Source organism: Gymnodraco acuticeps, unplaced genomic scaffold (genome assembly GCF_902827175.1).
Source record: "Gymnodraco acuticeps unplaced genomic scaffold, fGymAcu1.1, whole genome shotgun sequence".
Taxonomy (NCBI): domain Eukaryota; kingdom Metazoa; phylum Chordata; class Actinopteri; order Perciformes; family Bathydraconidae; genus Gymnodraco; species Gymnodraco acuticeps.
The window spans coordinates 1,770,148-1,788,570 of NW_022992187.1; the positions used below are offsets into that span (position 1 = coordinate 1,770,148).

Genomic DNA, 18,423 nt, shown 5'->3' on the forward strand with positions numbered 1-18,423 from the left:
GTTTTTTTTGTATTGTTTCCAATGAGGAGAGAGGGTATGACCTGTCATGCCGTTTTTGTGCGGACACTCCGAGCGCTTGGAGACGAAAATAGTTAAACTTTTCAGAGAAGCTCTGCTGACCTCACCCCAGATTTGAGAGAATCTTGGTTTTGTGTCTTTCAGATGAAAATGATCATATTTACAAGACCAAAAGCCCATATCTTTGATCGGATCAGTTAGCAGACCCTGGATGTTGTCAAAGAGACAATAAGAAAAGCACTGGGAGGAGTGCCCTTCCAGCGACTCTCTGCCAGAAAGATGCACTATATGGACACAGGGCCTTAGTGTGTTAAACCCATAAACTACCAGGACATCCTTATATGGTCAATGATGATCCTGATTATTAGTATTTTGTAAGTGAATATTTTGAGTGGGGCCAATATATCAACATTTTAACTTTAGCTTGTATCATTACTCCATACTTGTAAAAAAACATGTCCACCTGCAGTGATAGAGCCATGGAAACAGGCGGAATATTCTCAGGGTTAATCTCCACACAGCCTGTTGCCCTTCAGAAGGACTGAATATGTTTAAACCTGAAGTATCACATTACGTACAGTGGCTTCTGTGCGTTGAGCTGACTTTATAAAAAATGTCCTTGCCACATTCCGAAAGGACAAACCAACGACATAACAGGAATAGAAAACACATGGTGAGCAGTTTCTATGTTTAAATCTAAAACGGAAGCCTGTATAAGGATTCACAAATCTGTTAAGAAAAAGTCATTACGATTTTGGGTGACGACATTGAGGAAGATGGCTGCTTAAGTTCGTGGCTCCGGCGCCATCACCATTTATTTTGCTTAAATATCTTAGTATCAGTGATACTTTGTATCTCAATCACAAGTTATTAGTCCCAATAGTCATCTGTTACATTAAAAAATGCCGAATATTAAAAAACCTAACAAAAACGTAGTTAATGCAACTCAATAACACCTGGTTCTCAAGGCTAATGCTAGCTCCAAGCCTGTGAATGTCTCACCGGACATTTCGGTGTTGGACTCAGCTGCTACTGGGCCTACTAACACCGCGATTCTCGAGCTTCTTCAAAAGCTATCTGAGCCAAACAAAGCACTTTACTGACCTTCGGAAAGAACTATCGGAAACGCGGAGAGCCGTTGTTGCTGTTGAGGAGAAGCTAGTCGACGTGCTTACCCGAATGACCAGCGCTGAGGCCCGGCTGGATATGCTGGAAGACACGGAAGACCAGCGCCGCAATTCTAGCATGAAGTTTCAGTTTAACTGTCTGCATGGATGCGGCATAGACCGGGGGTGGGGAGCCAGCGGGCCGTATATGTAGACCATAGTTTTTGGACTGCTTTATATTCCAATTCAATGGGTCTGTTGTTGTTGTTGATGTTTTTTTTCTTTCTTCATTTATTTATTTCATTCTTTTATTATGCACTGACCATATGTAGACCGGTAGGTCTACATCTCTTGCATTCCTAGCCAAGCATAATTGTTCCTGTGTGTATGTGTGGGCTGCGTGCGTGGTTGTCGCGCTGGCGGTGTGTTTGTGAGTGTGGGTGTGTATTACGCACCCGTGCTCGCGGGTAGATGGTTGGCGTGGTTGCTGCGTGCACGGCCTGTGTTTGTGCCTATACGCGGGATGGAGGTAAGAGTGTACGGACGCTGATGTGGATAGGCTTGGTGGGAGAGTGCTGGTGCGAGTGTATGCGTGTGTGTGGGTGCTGGGGTACAAACTACTCTATCTCGTTGTGTCAATGTTTTCGTTTATTTCACATGTTCTTACGTTACTTGCCCACATTTTGATTATTTTATGTTGTGATGGATCTTTTGAATGTGTTCTGATGACTCACTACGCTGACGCATTGCTCAGCAGCAGGGACGTGCACAGACATTTTGGGGGGCGGGTGCTCAAGTGAGAAAAAGGGCACTTTCCATAATCATTTATAAAAAAATGTTTTAAAACAAAAGGTTAAATACACATCTCTGACTTACTTAATTTTAATACTCTCACACTCACTTAATTGTTTAATACTCAACAGAATTCTACAAAATAATCAGCTAACACAGAGACAATGGTCTTCTTTAGTATTCACTACGCACAAGAGCGGACAACAAACTAGTACAATTATTAGTTATTAAATGAGCAGCCAACAATCAAAATTATGAAGTTACTGTTTAAGGACATTACAGGCAAAAATATCGTTTTTTCATGTACTTGTTATTTTGGTCTATTTTGCTTCCATGTTTTCTTTCACTCTAATGGAAATAAAACTTCCAAGAAACCCATATAAATGGTGTTCGTTTTACTACCATGTCTGAAGTCATCTATAGATTTAAAGCTAATCTGCATTTAAACATAACATTTCAGGGGAAAATACTGACTTGACCTAAGTAACTATCTGGGGAAGTTGTGAGGTGGTGATGTGCTTTTTAGTTTTATCCTTTTCACCTGCAATGCCTTGGTAAGTGCATGCAAATTAGCGCATTTTAATTAGGCCAAGGATAGATTTTCTCTTTGCGTCCAAAGATCTATTTCATAATGTTTGAAAGGCTTTCTATATACCAGTTACATGGACTGATCACAAACCCATCTACCGTTCTGTCACACTTAGGGCTGTCCCCACTAGAGCTCCCAGATGGCATTTTAACTCCTCACTGCTTCGTGACGAAACATACAAGTCTCAGTTTGAGACTAACCTCCGCGAGTTTCTGGGGTTCAACAAGGGGTCAGTGTTTGACCCGAGATTTTTGTGGGAGGCAACAAAGGGCTTTATTAGAAGCAACACCACTCTGTACGCATCCACCCGAAACAAGGAACGTTCAGCTAAATTGGAAGCATTAGAAATAAAGTATGCTGCTCTCGATGCTAACTTACAACACCATTACAGCGATTCTGTTGCGCTCCAAAAAGACCTGATCAAAAAATAAATACATTCTCTCCTCAGACGCCGTTCAGAATTTCTTATGCACAGAACCAGACAGACTTACTACTTCCACTCCGCCAGACCTAGCCACCTGCTGGCCTTGAGGCTTCGGATCAATTAACATTTTGCTGATATTTGTAGTGTGAAATCTATAGATGGCACTGTTCTAACCGATCCCAAGAGCGTGAACACCACCTTTGTTTCTTTCTACAAGGATCTGTACAGTTCGGAGAGTGGCTTTGTCCAATCTGCATGCGATTATTTTTTAAATAATATCCAAATGGAGTCTCTTTCTGTCAGCGACTCTGAAAATCTGAATGCCCCCATCACACACCACGGAATTGAGAAAGCAGTAAAGGACATGCCTTGTCGCCAGGTACAGATGGTATTCCACGCTTATTCTATCTCACCTTTTGGCCCTTGCTCGGCCCCTTGCTTGTAGAGAAGATATTATTTTCTATTAAGGAGGGTTCATTTTTGAGAGACGTCAACACTGCCCTATTATCATTGCTTCTTAAAAAAGACAAGGATCCGACAGAGTGTACTAGTTACAGGCTCCTCTCACTCTTAAACACTGACGTAATGATCTATGCCAAAGTGCTGGCTAGGCGCCTTCAGTCTCACATGACGAATCTAGTACATAGCGATCAGACAGGCTTTATCAAATCCAGGCTAGCCACTGACAATGTAAGGAGGCTATTACACATCATAGATGGGGCCCAACATCAACCTTCCCCAGCTGCAGTTCTCTCACTTGATGCGATGAAAGCCTTCGACCGCCTAGAATGGCCTTTTTTGTGGTCGGTACTCGGGGCAATGGGCTTTGGCGCCCCTTTTATTGACATGGTCAAGGTGCTATATAAAAACCCAACAGCTATGGTGGTTACCAGTGGCGTCGCCTGGCCTGGGCATTCTGGGCTTTAGCCCAAAGAGTTGCAAGGAAATAAAAATGTGCTTGTGTCATTCAAGCTCGGCTCTGTGTGTGTGTGTGGCAATAGCGCATTTAGTGTGATAAAGGGAGAGAGGGAGAGAGAGAGAGGGACCTGTGCCAGCAGGGACCGTGTTGTTAGCATCTGGTTAGCTAGCTGTACTAACGGACATAAGGAGCTGTTTGTTCCACAACAAGCTGGAGGAGAGTCCTCTCCTCTCAGACTGAGAGACTCAGGTGAGCTAAAGGACTCTCTTGCCCCTTTCACACCAACGCGTTTTCAGCTCCGGCTCGGAGCTGGAGCCTGAAAAGTACCGTTTGTTCCTGTTCACACCACAGAGGCGCCACCTCTTAGCTCCGGAATCCGGTTCACTTCCAGCTCCAAAAAATTGTCGGTCTAGAGGTAAGAGCTTCGGAGCTAAGAGGCGGCGGCGCTTACATCTCTCTTTTACGTCGAGGCGGGGGCATGGGCGGGATCAACCTCCTGAACAACAACAAAATGCCTGCGTGTGATGTTTGTAAAGTTCCAAGTAAAGTCGTCCCTTGTAAAGTCGTCCGATGCCTTCCATTTCGTTTCGTAAGAGGATAACCAAAGCGAACAGCGCTTCAATACAATCGGCCATTGTCGTTGTCGATGTGAGGGATTTCCGCACGGTTTGGATTTTATGAAGCAGGCACGTAAACGTTGACGTCATGACGCGGCAGCTCTGGGCGGTGTGAACAGAGCGGGAAACCGGAGCTGAACCAGAAAAGCTCCCGCTCGGAGCTAGAAAGGGAAAAGCGCTGCTGTGAAAGCCGCTTCTGAGTGTTTAGATAGTTCACTTTAGTCTTGCATTCACACCTAATAGTCCGCTTCTCTGGTGCGCACCAGACCACAGTTTGTTACATCGTTTCACTTTTCAGAAGGTTCGGTTTGCGTTCACACGGCAAAACTGAAACGGACTATAAACTTTAAACACAAGTCATGTGCACGGAAATGCTGTTCAACCATTGGTCAGACATTAAGGGGGTAAAAACGCAAATCCCGGCAATTTCTACTGGAGCCTCCGTCATGGAGCATCGGTACTTTCAGCAGGTTATTCTCATGCTGCTGTTAATCTGGAGATCAACAGACACTAGCGGCCCGCGCATATGATTATATAATCAGACAACGTCCGTTAAAAAACATTATAACATAATGAGAGACGTTCTGCAGTAAGGAGGGGCGTTTCACCGACGACAGGTGTTCTTACTTTTATGTAGTTGACGGAGCAATTTTACTTTACACAACACTGTTCAACACTTAATTCTGCTTCACTCTTTAACTAAACAACCGCGGATGTCTTGAAAGACTCTTTTGCTAAAGATTTTTGAAGATATCAGCGTTCTTGTGACACGTAAATACTACGCTTCCTATGTTTTGGTGCGGACTGCGTTCACACCAGCAATGAACCGCTCCAGCGTTCGCAAGCAAGAGTTCCAAGACCACCTATTTTAGCGAACCAGAGTCCGGTTGTTTAGTTCACTTAAGAGGTCTCGGACTGCGTTCACACCGACCCAAATGAACCGCACCAGGGTTAGATTCAACCAGACTATAAAAGGCTGGTGTGAATGCGCCGTTATCTCAGTGGGTTTCAAACGGTTTGGTCACAAATTATTCAAAAGATTATTTCCGCGGCACACCTTCATATGATCATTATAGTCTATATGGCAGTAAAACAAGAATAGAGTTTCAATCAGCTCATACCTATATGTCATGAGCTGATTATCAAGCCTTCATTGTAACAGTGAACTGTGTGTGCGTGTGGGGGGAGTGTGTGCGTGTGGGGGGAGTGTTGAAATAGAAAATTCCACTGTAGCCGCGGCCGCCGCCACTGTGGACTAAGCCCCGAATGTTTTCAGGTCCAGGCTACGCCCCTGGTGCTTACAGGCAAGGTATTCTCCCCATCTTTTGCTATCTCGAGAGGATCAAGGCAAGGCTGTCCGCTAAGCCCCTTGCTATTTTTGCTGTCACTTGAGCCGCTGGCACAGACCATTCGTCAGTCACCCACGTTATCCCCAATCTCTATTAATGGTACGCATCATCATCTTTCGTTATATGCTGATGATGTGCTATTGTATTTGGGCAATGCTGTTCAATGTATCCCAAGAATGCTGCCTATTGTCGATCGATATGGTCAGCTTTCTGGATTTAAGATAAATTGGCAAAAATCTGCTTTGATGCCACTTAACCAGGCAATGATCAATGCACAGTCCCTCCATCTATCCCAGTTGTCAACATTTTTAGACTTTTTTCCTTCGATTCAGACAATAGTTAAACATAACTATGGCAACACGCTTCATAAAATCATTTCTGATTTGGATAGATGGTCTCCATTGCCTAACTCACTTTGCAGCCGTGTATCAATAATCAAGATGAACATTCTACCCAGATTAAACTTTTTTTTTTCAATTCTCTTCCTCCACCAACTCAGTATTGGAGCAAGCTACAGACAGCTGTGACAAAAATGTTGTTGCAAGGCAAATGCCCACGCATCAAGCTCTCTACAATGCAGCGGGAAAGACAGGCCGGGGGTTTGTCTCTCCCAAATTGTAAACACTATTATTGGGCCTTCACGCTTAGACCCTTATTAACCTGGCTCCAGTCTGAGACATCAGTGTCATGGCGGGCCCTGGAAGAGAGTCTAGTGCATCCTTACACCCTTCAAGATCTATTGTATTCAAACATTCCTATTGCGCAGTGTCGTTGCAGGTTCGGCCCCATTGTATCACAATTGCTGTCTGTCTGGAGGGCGGTAGAGAAACTATGTGGCTGCCCCTATGCATGGAATCCATGTTCCCCATTATTTAACAATGCCAGATTGTTGATTGGTGGCCATCCCATTCAGTTTCCTCAGTGGAAAGTGAGAGGGGTTCATCTACTGGGGAACATTTATGGAGATGACGGTCTGCGTTCGTTTCAGGAGCTGTGTACATAATTTGATTTACCTCGTTCCTCATTTTTATTTTATTTACAGTTGAGGTTGGCTTTAAGGGCTAGCGGTGTTCCATTGCAAAGTCCTCTATCACCACACCTGCTGCATAACATTCTACACTCCACTAGAGGTACAAGTGGCCTTGTTTCCAAACTTTACTGGTTCATTTCACAACACGCTTATAGACCCCTGGCGTTAGAGGCGATATGGAGGGCCGATGTCCCAGATCTGGATCCAGAGTTTGATTGGGATGAAGTCTGGTCCAATATACTAATAGCTTCTAGGAATCCTGACCACCAACACATACATTATAATTTCACTCATAGAGTTTACCTTACGCCTAGGAAGCTTTGTTAAATTAAAATAATTGCTGATCGAAATGACGTGCACTCTACTTATCTACATATGTTCTGGGAATGTCCGCCAGTGGCCAGATTCTGGGAGATGGTTGCCTCTAACCTTTCGGCGATATTTGAGACTAACGTGCCTCATTCACCCGTTACACTTATCCTAAACGACCTGTCCAGCCTGGGTTTAACCCTGACCAAAAGGCGAGCACTATTAGCCGGGCTTACAGCAGCAAAAACATAGGTTGTGACTCGCTGGAAGCCTCCCCATTGCTTCACGTAAGGTCTGGATTCTAACATATCTAGACATAACGTATCTAGAAATATCGACAGCCCGGGTACATGGGGCGAAGGAGTCAACAATAGAGATGTGGACTTCGCTCATTGCGAACCTCAAAAGCATATTAGAATAACTATCTAATGGGGATGGTGAGATGGGGGGGGATGTCACTGGGTTTTGTTTTCTTTCTTTAGATTTGTTGTGCTGTTTTGCATTTGATGTTATTGATTGTACCATTTGTTTAATACAAAATAAATGTCATCACAAAAAAAAAGAAAAAGTAATTACTGAAAATATCTATAGTGGTTTCCTCCGTGAAACCAGTGCTTCCCCCGCTGTTCCTGTGATGAAGATCCTATTCTGCGTTAAGCAGCCGTAGGCTTCTTTTAATTAGAAGTATACAGTTCTTATTTCTGTGGGCTGGATTGTTAGATAAGCTGGTTTTGAAGAACAAAGCTTGACTTTGATCACTCCGCTGAAAAAGATCCACGGTGAAGCGACTGTGATAACAGGCAGGGAGGTTTCATAGTTCCACAGAACAGGATGTAGCTGCAGAGACCCTCACACTGTCCCCTCAGCTTTTCTCTCCTGATGTCTCTCTTATTTTTCATTAAACAGAATATGGTCATGCTTAATGTTGTTGTGCCATGACGGCTTTGATATGGTTTGAATTTGTCATGTGTTGGAGGTCCTAATAAACTCATTGACATTTCTGTCATCAGGGGAAGGTAAAATATCAGTGTGGGAAGAAGTACTCAGATCCTTTACTTATGAGTACAAATACTATCATCTTAAAATACTCCACTATAGATAAAAGTCAAAGTAAAAAGTATTAGCATCAAAAATTAAAAGTACTCATTCTGCACAATGGCCAATTTCACAACAATTCTAAATACCTAAGTGTTATCAGATAAATGTACATCAAGTATCAAAAGTAAAAATACTGGTTGCAGAATGGATCCCACAGTATTATTTGTATGGTTATTTCTTGATCCTATTTTTAAAACATGTAAGAGCATTTTAGTATTTTAGTATTGTAGTTCACCCCATAATAACATGATGCATCAGATTCATGCCCATCATGTGAACAGCGTGCTGTTCTTTTAATACTGTGCAGGTCTCACTGGCACTGAGCTAGCTATCCATCCAGTTAAACCGTTTGAAAGAAAACTCCAGCGCAGTTGTCAGTTTTACTGAAGTCTCTTTACTTGGTGAAACTGTAAAGACAATACAGACATAACAGTTTATTATTGACGAGCTAAACTAAACAGAATACTTCACACAATGAGCTACGACGCACAAACTGAGAAGCTAATCAGCCTAGCCACTAGTAGCTTAGCCGCAAGGAATACTCACTGCATTCCTACAAACATAAACATTTTACATACAACATATTATCATTAAGCCACAGCCTGTCGGATAATAACACTCACAGACGATGCGTGAACCAGCGGGAAATACGAAGCACAGCCCATGGAGAGCAGACATCCGTTCATGAAACAACCCAAGCTACACGTGGAGCACACTCGGAAACAAACAAGTTTGTTTTCCTAGTAACAGGAATTGAATAAACCACTGGCAAGCAGCAGTGTCAACCAACCACCACGAGGTGGTGCCAAAACACAGCCAAGAAACACATACATGACAGATATACACCAAAAACACATATCAAGGACAGAACACTCCCCGCCTGGGTTTTTTAAACCCCAGATCAATCAACAAGAATCAGTCTTTGGAGACAGAAGCAGGACCACTTCTGTAACAGGACGAGAAAATATCATTTTGGTCTTGTCCTTGGAGATCTCTACCTCAATCTTACGAACCAGTCCATCCCTTCCTGGGAATGTCTTTGAGATGGTTCTTGGGCGGTTTGATGTGACTTTGTGCAACCTGATATTAGAGGCTGCAAGCATTTTCTGCGCTCGGCCGAGTACACTGATGGCTTCTTCTTCGGTGTTGAAGGACTTCAGGACGTCATCGACATAAAACTCACGGTCAACAAGGCTTCTTGCATCACTGCCATAGTTGGTCTCTGCTTCTTTAGCTGCTCTCAGTAGACCATAAATGGCCACAGCTGGAGAGGGACTGTTCCCGAAGAGGTGGACCCGCATCCTGTACTCCACTATATCGCTGGCGGGGTCATTGTTTCTGTACCAGAGGAAGCGCAGAAAGTCTCTGTGGTCCTCTCTTACAACAAAGCAGTGGAACATGTGTTCTATGTCAGCAGTGATAGCCACCTGTTCCTTCCTGAACCTCATTAGCAGCCCAACCAAGCCGTTATTCAGGTCAGGGCCAGTGAGCAGAACCTCGTTGAGTGACACTCCTTCAAATTGTGCACTGGAGTCAAAGACCACACAAATCTTATCTGGCTTTTTGGGATGATACACACCAAACAGCGGCAGATACCAGCACTCTTGTCCTGATTTCATGGGCGGTGCAGTCTCTGCGTGTCCTTTGCCGAACATGTTTGCCATGAACTCTAGAAAGTGGGCTTTCATCTGTGGTCGTTTTTCCAGCGTGCATCTCAATGAGTTAAGACGATCTTGTGCTTGTTTCTTATTGTTAGGCAGCCTCTGTCTTGGTAGCCGGAAAGGTAGTGGTCCCACCCAGCTCTTCGAGCTGTCTTGATGAAACTCTGAGATGAGGACCCGTTCCGCGTGAAGCCGGAAGCGCCGCATTTGAGCGGCCCTGATGCCAGTGATGCCCTCTTGAGAGACTGAAGGCGTGCGTCAATTGTTTGCGTGAAGTAGCCCATTTCCATTAGCCGGAGGAACTTCCGTGGAGCCCGATTTCCTTGTCTTTTCCTCCCGCGTCCGGGTTTGCGGGGCGGCCGGCCGAAACCGCTAGCCGACTGGGGGATGCCGCCTGTAGCTTAATCCGCAAGACTGCGGAGCTGATGAATAATGCCTGGAGCTGGGACGAAGCCCTGCTGCTGCTTGCGCGTTGACACCTGGAAGACAGCTGATAGGAAAGGGGAGAGCATATATAGAGGGATTAACAGGTGCGATAATTAGGCTTGTAAATGGAGGGGAGTGATAGGTTAGCTGAGGAGTGGCGCTCCCTGTCATTTAGTGCAGGGAGCGAGTATTGCCATGACGTGCAATACGGAGTGATAGGTCTTCCTGTCTGAACTTGCGCTAAGCTTCATTAGATCTATGGATACATCTCTCAACACCCATATGAAACAGAACTATAAGCAGATTTTCTTTATGGATATTTTACAAATCACTCTCCTTTCAAACTGTATACCCTGTTTATTAATAACAACTTTTGTTTACTGTCATATAGTATTTTATACCTGTTTATTTTATTCTCTTATTGTTTGATAACTATAATGATCATATAAAGATGTGCCTTTACCTCACTGGTTGTAGAAAAAGCTTCTTATGTTCGTTAGCATAGCTAGCTAACCAGATGCTAATAACAACAAAGTTATTGACTGTATGATCAGTATGACAGATCGCCACTGGGCTTTCAACTAAAGACACAGCCACGCAAAAACTGCAGCATGTGTACGGCTCCTTATGGGTACTGCAATTTTTGGAAGTGCCGGAGCGGAGCTGCGTTCTGGTGCTCCCCGTCAGAACTACACCCCTGTCAGAGATACCACGTGATGACATGTTAGGCTTGTGTTGTGTTCAAGGACCCTGACCTTGGCCAGGAAAAACAGGCACTCACTTGTTTAATTATTTTGCGGTCTAGATTTCTTTAATTTTTTTCTTTTTTGTGTGTGTTTATAAATTACCTCGAGGGCCACACCAAATGGTCTCGCGGGCCGTATACGGCCCGGGGGGCGGAGGTTCCCCACCCTTCTCTAAAGCAGTGTTTCTCAAACTTGTTCATACCAAGGACCACTTAACCAATAAAAAAACACTCGCGGACCACCTAACTCCACAAATATCCAAAAACACATCGTTTTTTACAAATCGTCTGAAAATTGTACAAACAAACTTAAGCTCGTTCCATTGCGGAGATATTCCCGCGAGAGTGCGAAAAACTCAAATACATTTATTTATTTCAAATGTGACATTTTACCAATATACTCACGGACCACCAGTGGTCCGCGGACCACACTTTGAGAAGCACTGCTCTAAAGGAACTGTGGTTGGTCCTGTTGTGGAAAAGGTGAACCAACACTAGCTCTGTGAGTCTGGAGTGATAACTGCACAGCTGAAACACAGTTGTAGGATGGATGGAACAGAGACTGTCATCAGGATGTTATCATGATGTCCTCAGAAATGTTCGTCCTCTGAACACTCTTGGGCCTTAATGAGTCCAGCTGTGATTGGTCGGCTTGGGCTGTTGTTTCTGAGATGTTGAGAGTGAGGACAGTAGAAGAACATCTCTGTTATCCTCTGCAAACAGTATGTTTGCTGTGACTCTCTATAACAGTTAATATGTTGGCAACCACATGGAAACCAAATGAAAGAATGAGTTACTACGGTTCAGTGACGTGCGGTGAGGTTCATGGCTGGTGATGCACTGACTCTTTCAGAGTCAGATTTACAAATATTATATTTTGACCTTAATCGAAATGTTCGGTTATTTTCAAAAGCTTTTTTAGTCTGATGCTTCGATTCATTTTAAACAGACCGTTCAACAAAAGGATACCCACAATCTAAATATTGGATTGTTCTTTCTTAGTAAGATCCCATGTTCATTACAATTGGGGTCTTACCTTGACTTGAAGATGAAGTCCATGCTATCCTTCTGGACAACAATCTCTATTACTTTTTTGTAAAAGTCCTCCTTATCTTCCTCTAGTTTCAAAAGTCTAGTTTGTTGTTTGCGTCTACCGTCTCTGCGTAGAATAACAGTAGCAACAAGAACCTGTGGGCTCACTTGCGCCCCCTTCAGTGCGGCAGAGGTTATGGCTGCCTCCCCTGGTGCTTTTTTCATTGCCGTTGTACAGCGAGCCTAAATATCATATATACGTGAAATAAGTTATTTAGAGACTATGGATGGCGAGGATAAATGTAATAAAGGGATCTACAAACATTACATTGGTGACATACAGTGAGATGGTGCAGGCATGCGCTTAGGGCCCGCTTTCCAGCCAGTTTCTGTGGGGTGACGCTTTCTGAGGTGAGGCAGATCTCATCTGTGCCTCCCCTCACCCCACAGTAACTGGCTTGAGCACGCTCACAAAATAAGTGCCCGCGTTAAATTAGTGCCCGCGCTCCAGCCAGTTACTGTGGGCTTACGGGAGGCAGAGCTCGTCCCTGCCTCACTTCTCATCGCGCCCATGTTGCCTAGTTGTAGTGGAGCTCGGCAAATATGTTGATTTTGACTATAAGAAGCGATTGGAATCAAACATAAATCACATTTACAACACAGATCAGTGGAGACATTTTATTATTATTATTATTATTATTTAGTTTTTCTTTAATTGTTTTCAGTTACATTGGAGTATGACAGGTGAGGCTCTGCCTCCCCTGACTGCACGTCACTGCTACAGTTACTGAATGGAATACAGTTCAAAAGACAGTGAGCTACATTTGGAGCTAGTTAGTGTTGCTGTTGCTGATTGTAACCTTCTGCTCACCTTCACTTCTATTGGACATTTCAGATTCAGAATACTTTATTGTCCATTAAATGTACATATAATGGAAGTGTGTCTTTGGCACTGGCAAATATGATAAAAAATAACCCTCACCATACGCAGTACAACATACAATTCATACACACAAAGAGAAGGAAAATGCATCTTAAAGTGAAAAAGTCTTTCCACTGGCTTGGGTCCATTGAAATATCAGTTGTATACAAAATAAATAATTTACTATAGGTGTTGGTAGCAGATTTTTGGGAATATGATATTAATAAATACCACACACTGTCCCTATAAAGCCTAATCGTCCATAGCCACTTTGGATTTGTGGAAGTGACTGAAAGCAGGCTTATAGGGAGGAAGAGAAACAGCAGTGGAGGTAGCAAAAGAAGGCTGGAGAGAGAGGAGATAAACAGATGGCGAATAGAGGAGGAAACTCAATGGATATCATTAGAGGACAAGGACGAGAGAGAGAGAGCAGAGGAAGGAGAGGGAGCAGGGATAACGAGCAGCTGTTTAAATACCAGCCCCCCCCCCCCAGGTAACTAACGTTGTGGGATGACCTCAGCTCCACAGTGAAATCCAGCTCAGTGATACAGAAGTATTAATACAGTCTGAAGTTGCCAGCTGCCTAAATGCCACACAGAGTTTCTGTTTTTATCCACACGCTGGTCTTCAGTGACCTACATACCCCAAGAGTTGCAGGTGTTCCCCTCACAGGGAGGAAGGCATTCACTGCTCATCAAATCCTTTTCCATGCATCTTTGAAAAAGTAATTACTTTCACATTAAAGATTCATGTTATATTTGTTGCATAATAATATACATTTCATATAGCAGGTGGCTTACATATAAGATGTATTGCTGGAAAGCACATTTTAAAAGGTTGTTAATCTTGTAACATGCATTGTAGCACAACATGGCAGTGAAACCAAGCTCTGTTTATTTAAATGTATTTCAGTTTAAATACAATACAAATATTCTTCTAGAACCAATGTGTATTTTGTGAGTATTCTTGTGTACACTTTTTTCAAATGTCTTTATCTACACTGCAAGGAGCGGGTAATTTAAATTAAAAGGTGTGTGTATATTGTAATATTGTAAGATGTCAATTGATTTAATGTAACAATTAAAAAGACTATTATTTTCATATTATTGCTGGCCTGAACTTCATGCTGTTGTTATCTGCTCCGTCCTAACATCAGATCCACCCAATATCCTGCGCTGAGGATATCAGGTCAAACACAGCCATAAAGCTTCTTTACACGTGGAAAGATCTTTGCAACAAGAACACAGTAGGCTGAAAAATGGCAGAGATTAAAACAAAAAAGGACTTCTTTTGAGAGAATAACCAACACTGTGTAGAGGTACTTCTCCAAACGTTGGACACAGATTTAATTCTGACAGAGAGATCCCAAATGGGGATTGAGTCTATTAATGAAAATATGCTACAGTAACATCTAACTACTGTTACTGTGTGTGGTGGCTGTTGGCTAATAGCATTGATTTTAGTCAATTTAACTATTTGTGCAACAGCAGCGACACAATTCCCCATTCAGGTCTGCATTTCACCTTTTGAGGTGCTTTGAGAATAAACTAATGTCTTGTCTGCTGCAGCATTAGCATTGTGGGTTTGATTGACTTTGAACTAAAGGATCAAATGTTTTAGCATGCTTACGGACTCATATAGAGCCGCTTGCATGGCTGTAGACAGAAATCTGTAAAATGCCCAATAATGGCACATTTTAGAATAATTTTCATTGTGAAGCTTTCCATAAAGTCAGTTTGAATTTGAGCGCGGGGAAGTAAATAATTATGTTGTTATGATGACGATTGAGATATGACTGCCAGACATGGTATACATGTGTGTGGTGACCAGGTGATACTGTGATGCTGTGTATGGACAGCTGTTATGGCACAGCTGGAGGACCTCACCATGCAACACACGTCTCTGTGTCTTTACATCGACCGCTGGAGTGACAGACACACTGATTTCCGACAGATGATTGTGGGCTTGTCGGCATGCATTTATGGCTAAAACTGAAACCAGGCCAGTGAACACAGTTCACTGCCTCAGGAAACCAGTGACTCTGGCAGGGTGCTGCATTTGTATTTGTTGTTTTCTGTTGAATTAACTTGGTTACCTAATTTTGGGTTTGCATTTCTGACTTTTTGGCTGTTTGGAAAAGAGAGTTTTGGACAGTTTTACTGGCTCATTAGTCCCACACAGAGATACATATTACCAATGAATCTCATCAACTGAATGTCAGCTAATAGTGAGCTTGTTTTATTTGCTGTGTTTATACAGTATATCATTCATTCAGAATATGTTGTCAGATTGGACCGTGACTCCGTACAACTAAATATATCAAACTGTTCCAATTAAACGGCCTCCCGCCTCCTCATCGATGGCTCCTCTGTTCTCTTCTCCAACCAAGTCAAGAGCTGTCATCCTGCACAGCTCTCCTTTGCGCCTCACACAAAAAACATCACCTATACAGATTTCTTCCACTGACGCAACATCTCCAGACTCCATCCCTGTCTCCATTCAGCACTGAAGTCCTGGTTCACGCTTTTCCTATATCTCAGATTGACTACTGCAGGCCTTTCCACCAAACTCCTTAACCAGCTTCAAATGTTTCAGACCTTTGCTGCACCACATTACCCCCATACTACAATAACCTCCTACTCACCTAAAAAGCCTTCCACAACTTGGCTCCCACCTAACCCCTTTCCCACCAAAGCGGTTCCAGGGCCAGTTCGGAGCCAGTGCCCGTTTGTGAATGCTATAACTTAGACTAAATCAACTTGACTCTGGGAAATGACAAAAAGGTTCTTGGCTTTAAAACATTGGGTTTCCTTTAATGCATATGAAACAAAACATACTGGTACAGGACAAAGGGGGACGAGGACTACATACAAGAGGTGAGGGGGCAACAATCAAGGGGAGGGGGGGATCTCACAGGCAGGAAAACACACAATGGAAGGAAGTAGTGGGCTCTGAAACGAGAAGGAAAGGTAAATACTAAATAGAACAGGAAGTGCAATGACAGACAGTGCATTCGGAGACTTAAGTTATAAGTAAACATTAAGACATGACTAAACATAATGAAATATACTGTATAATATAATATAAACACAAGACATATTACATAAACCCCGTGGTGTAAAGTAACCAAGTAGATTTACTCATGTCCTTACATACAATTTTGAGGTACTTGTACTTTACTTGAGTATTTACATGCTACTTTGTACTTCTACTCCTCTACAGTTCAGAGGTAAATTGTGTACTTTTACTCCACTACATGCATTTAATACCTTTAGTTACTTCGCAGAGAAATTCAGAAGCTACCCTGCAGTATACAAAGTCATTCAAACTAGCTGCACCTTTACCAGCTTTGAGAACATTTTAATGATCAATCATTCTAAAACATATCATATATACACTGAACAAAAATATAAATGCAACACTTTTGTTTTTGCTCCCATTTTTCATGAGATGAACTCAAAGATCTAAAACATTTTCTATATACACAAAATAACCATTTCTCTCAAATATTGTTCACAAATCTGAAAACATCTGTGATAGTGAGCACTTCTCCTTTGCCGAGATAATCCATCCCACCTCACAGGTGTGGCATATCAAGATGCTGATTAGACAGCATGATTATTGCACAGGTGTGCCTTAGGCTGGCCACAATAAAAGGCCACTCTGATACGTGCAGTTTTGCTTTATTGGGGGGGTCTGGGGGGGTCCGAAATCCAGTAAGTATCTGGTGTGACCACCATTTGCCTCACGCAGTGCAACACATCTCCTTCGCATAGAGTTGATCAGGTTGTTGATTGTGGCCTGTGGAATGTTGGTCCACTCCTCTTCAATGGCTGTGCGAAGTTGCTGGATATTGGCAGGAACTGGAACACGCTGTCGTATACGCCGATCCAGAGCATCCCAAACATGCTCAATGGGTGACATGTCCGGTGAGTATGCTGGCCATGCAAGAACTGGGATGTTTTCAGCCTCCAGGAATTGTGTACAGATCCTTGCAACATTGGGCCGTGCATTATCATGCTGCAACATGAGGTGATGGTCTGTGGATGAATGGCACAACAATGGGCCTCAGGATCTCGTCACGGTATCTCTGTGCATTCACAATGCCATCAATAAAATGCACCTGTGTTCGTCGTCCATAACATACGCCTGCCCATACCATAACCCCACCACCACCATGGGCCACTCGATTCACAACATTGACATCAGAAAACCGCTCACCCACACGACGCCACACACGCTGTCTGCCATCTGCCCTGAACAGTGAAAACCGGGATTCATCCATGAAGAGAACACCTCTCCAACGTGCCAGACGCCATCGAATGTGAGCATTTGCCCACTCAAGTCGGTTACGACGACGAACCGGAGTCAGGTCGAGACCCCGATGAGGACGATGAGCATGCAGATGAGCTTCCCTGAGACGGTTTCTGACAGCAGAAATTCTTTGGTTATGCAAACCGATTGTTGCAGCAGCTGTCCGAGTGGCTGGTCTCAGACGATCTTGGAGGTGAACATGCTGGATGTGGAGGTCCTGGGCTGGTGTGGTTACACGTGGTCTGCGGTTGTGAGGCCGGTTGGATGTACTGCCAAATTCTCTGAAACGCCTTTGGAGACGGCTTATGGTAAAGAAATGAACATTCAATTCACGGGCAACAGCTCTGGTGGACATTCCTGCTGTCAGCATGCCAATTGCACGCTCCCTCAAAACTTGCGACATCTGTGGCATTGTGCTGTGTGATAAAACTGAACATTTCAGAGTGGCCTTTTATTGTGGCCAGCCTAAAGCACACCTGTGCAATAATCATGCTGTCTAATCAGCATCTTGATATGCCACACATGTGAGGTGGGATGGATTATCTCGGCAAAGGAGAAGTATTCACTATCACAGATTTTTTCAGATTTGTGAACAATATTTGAGAGAAATGGTTATTTTGTGTATATAGAAAATGTTTTAGATCTTTGAGTTCAAAAACAAAAGTGTTGCATTTATATTTTTGTTCAGTGTATTATTCTGAAATGGACCAATCTGCACAATGACTACTTTTACTAGATTTTGATGCTTTTACAGTACAATATCTGAGTACCCACCTCTTTATACACCTGATAAATAACTAAACATGACATGAGTAAACAAAACCTGGAAAATGAACAGACAGGGCGTGATGTTACAACGGCTTAGGTATCTCATTTCGGCTGTCATGATGCAAACCCAAAACAGGGTGTGATCTCCCCACTTATGACTGATCATTTTGCAAATCATTCCATTAGCCTCCTTTTATTTCACCAGCAGGTAGTATTTTCTAACCTCTCATTGGTGGTGTGTTCAGGGTCACTTTGAAAATGGAGCACTAATTGTCAGCTGCTGAAAAGTCCTGCCTAGCTGCAC

The 18,423-nt window shown here is 43.3% G+C and overlaps 1 protein-coding gene across 1 annotated transcript in view; it reads left to right on the forward strand.

Moving 5' to 3' along the window:
* The window catches only part of LOC117539135 (glutamate receptor ionotropic, kainate 5-like), a 358,516-nt gene that overhangs the window by 92,507 nt on the left and 247,586 nt on the right, over positions 1–18,423 (forward strand). The gene's annotated exons all lie outside the window — the stretch shown is intronic.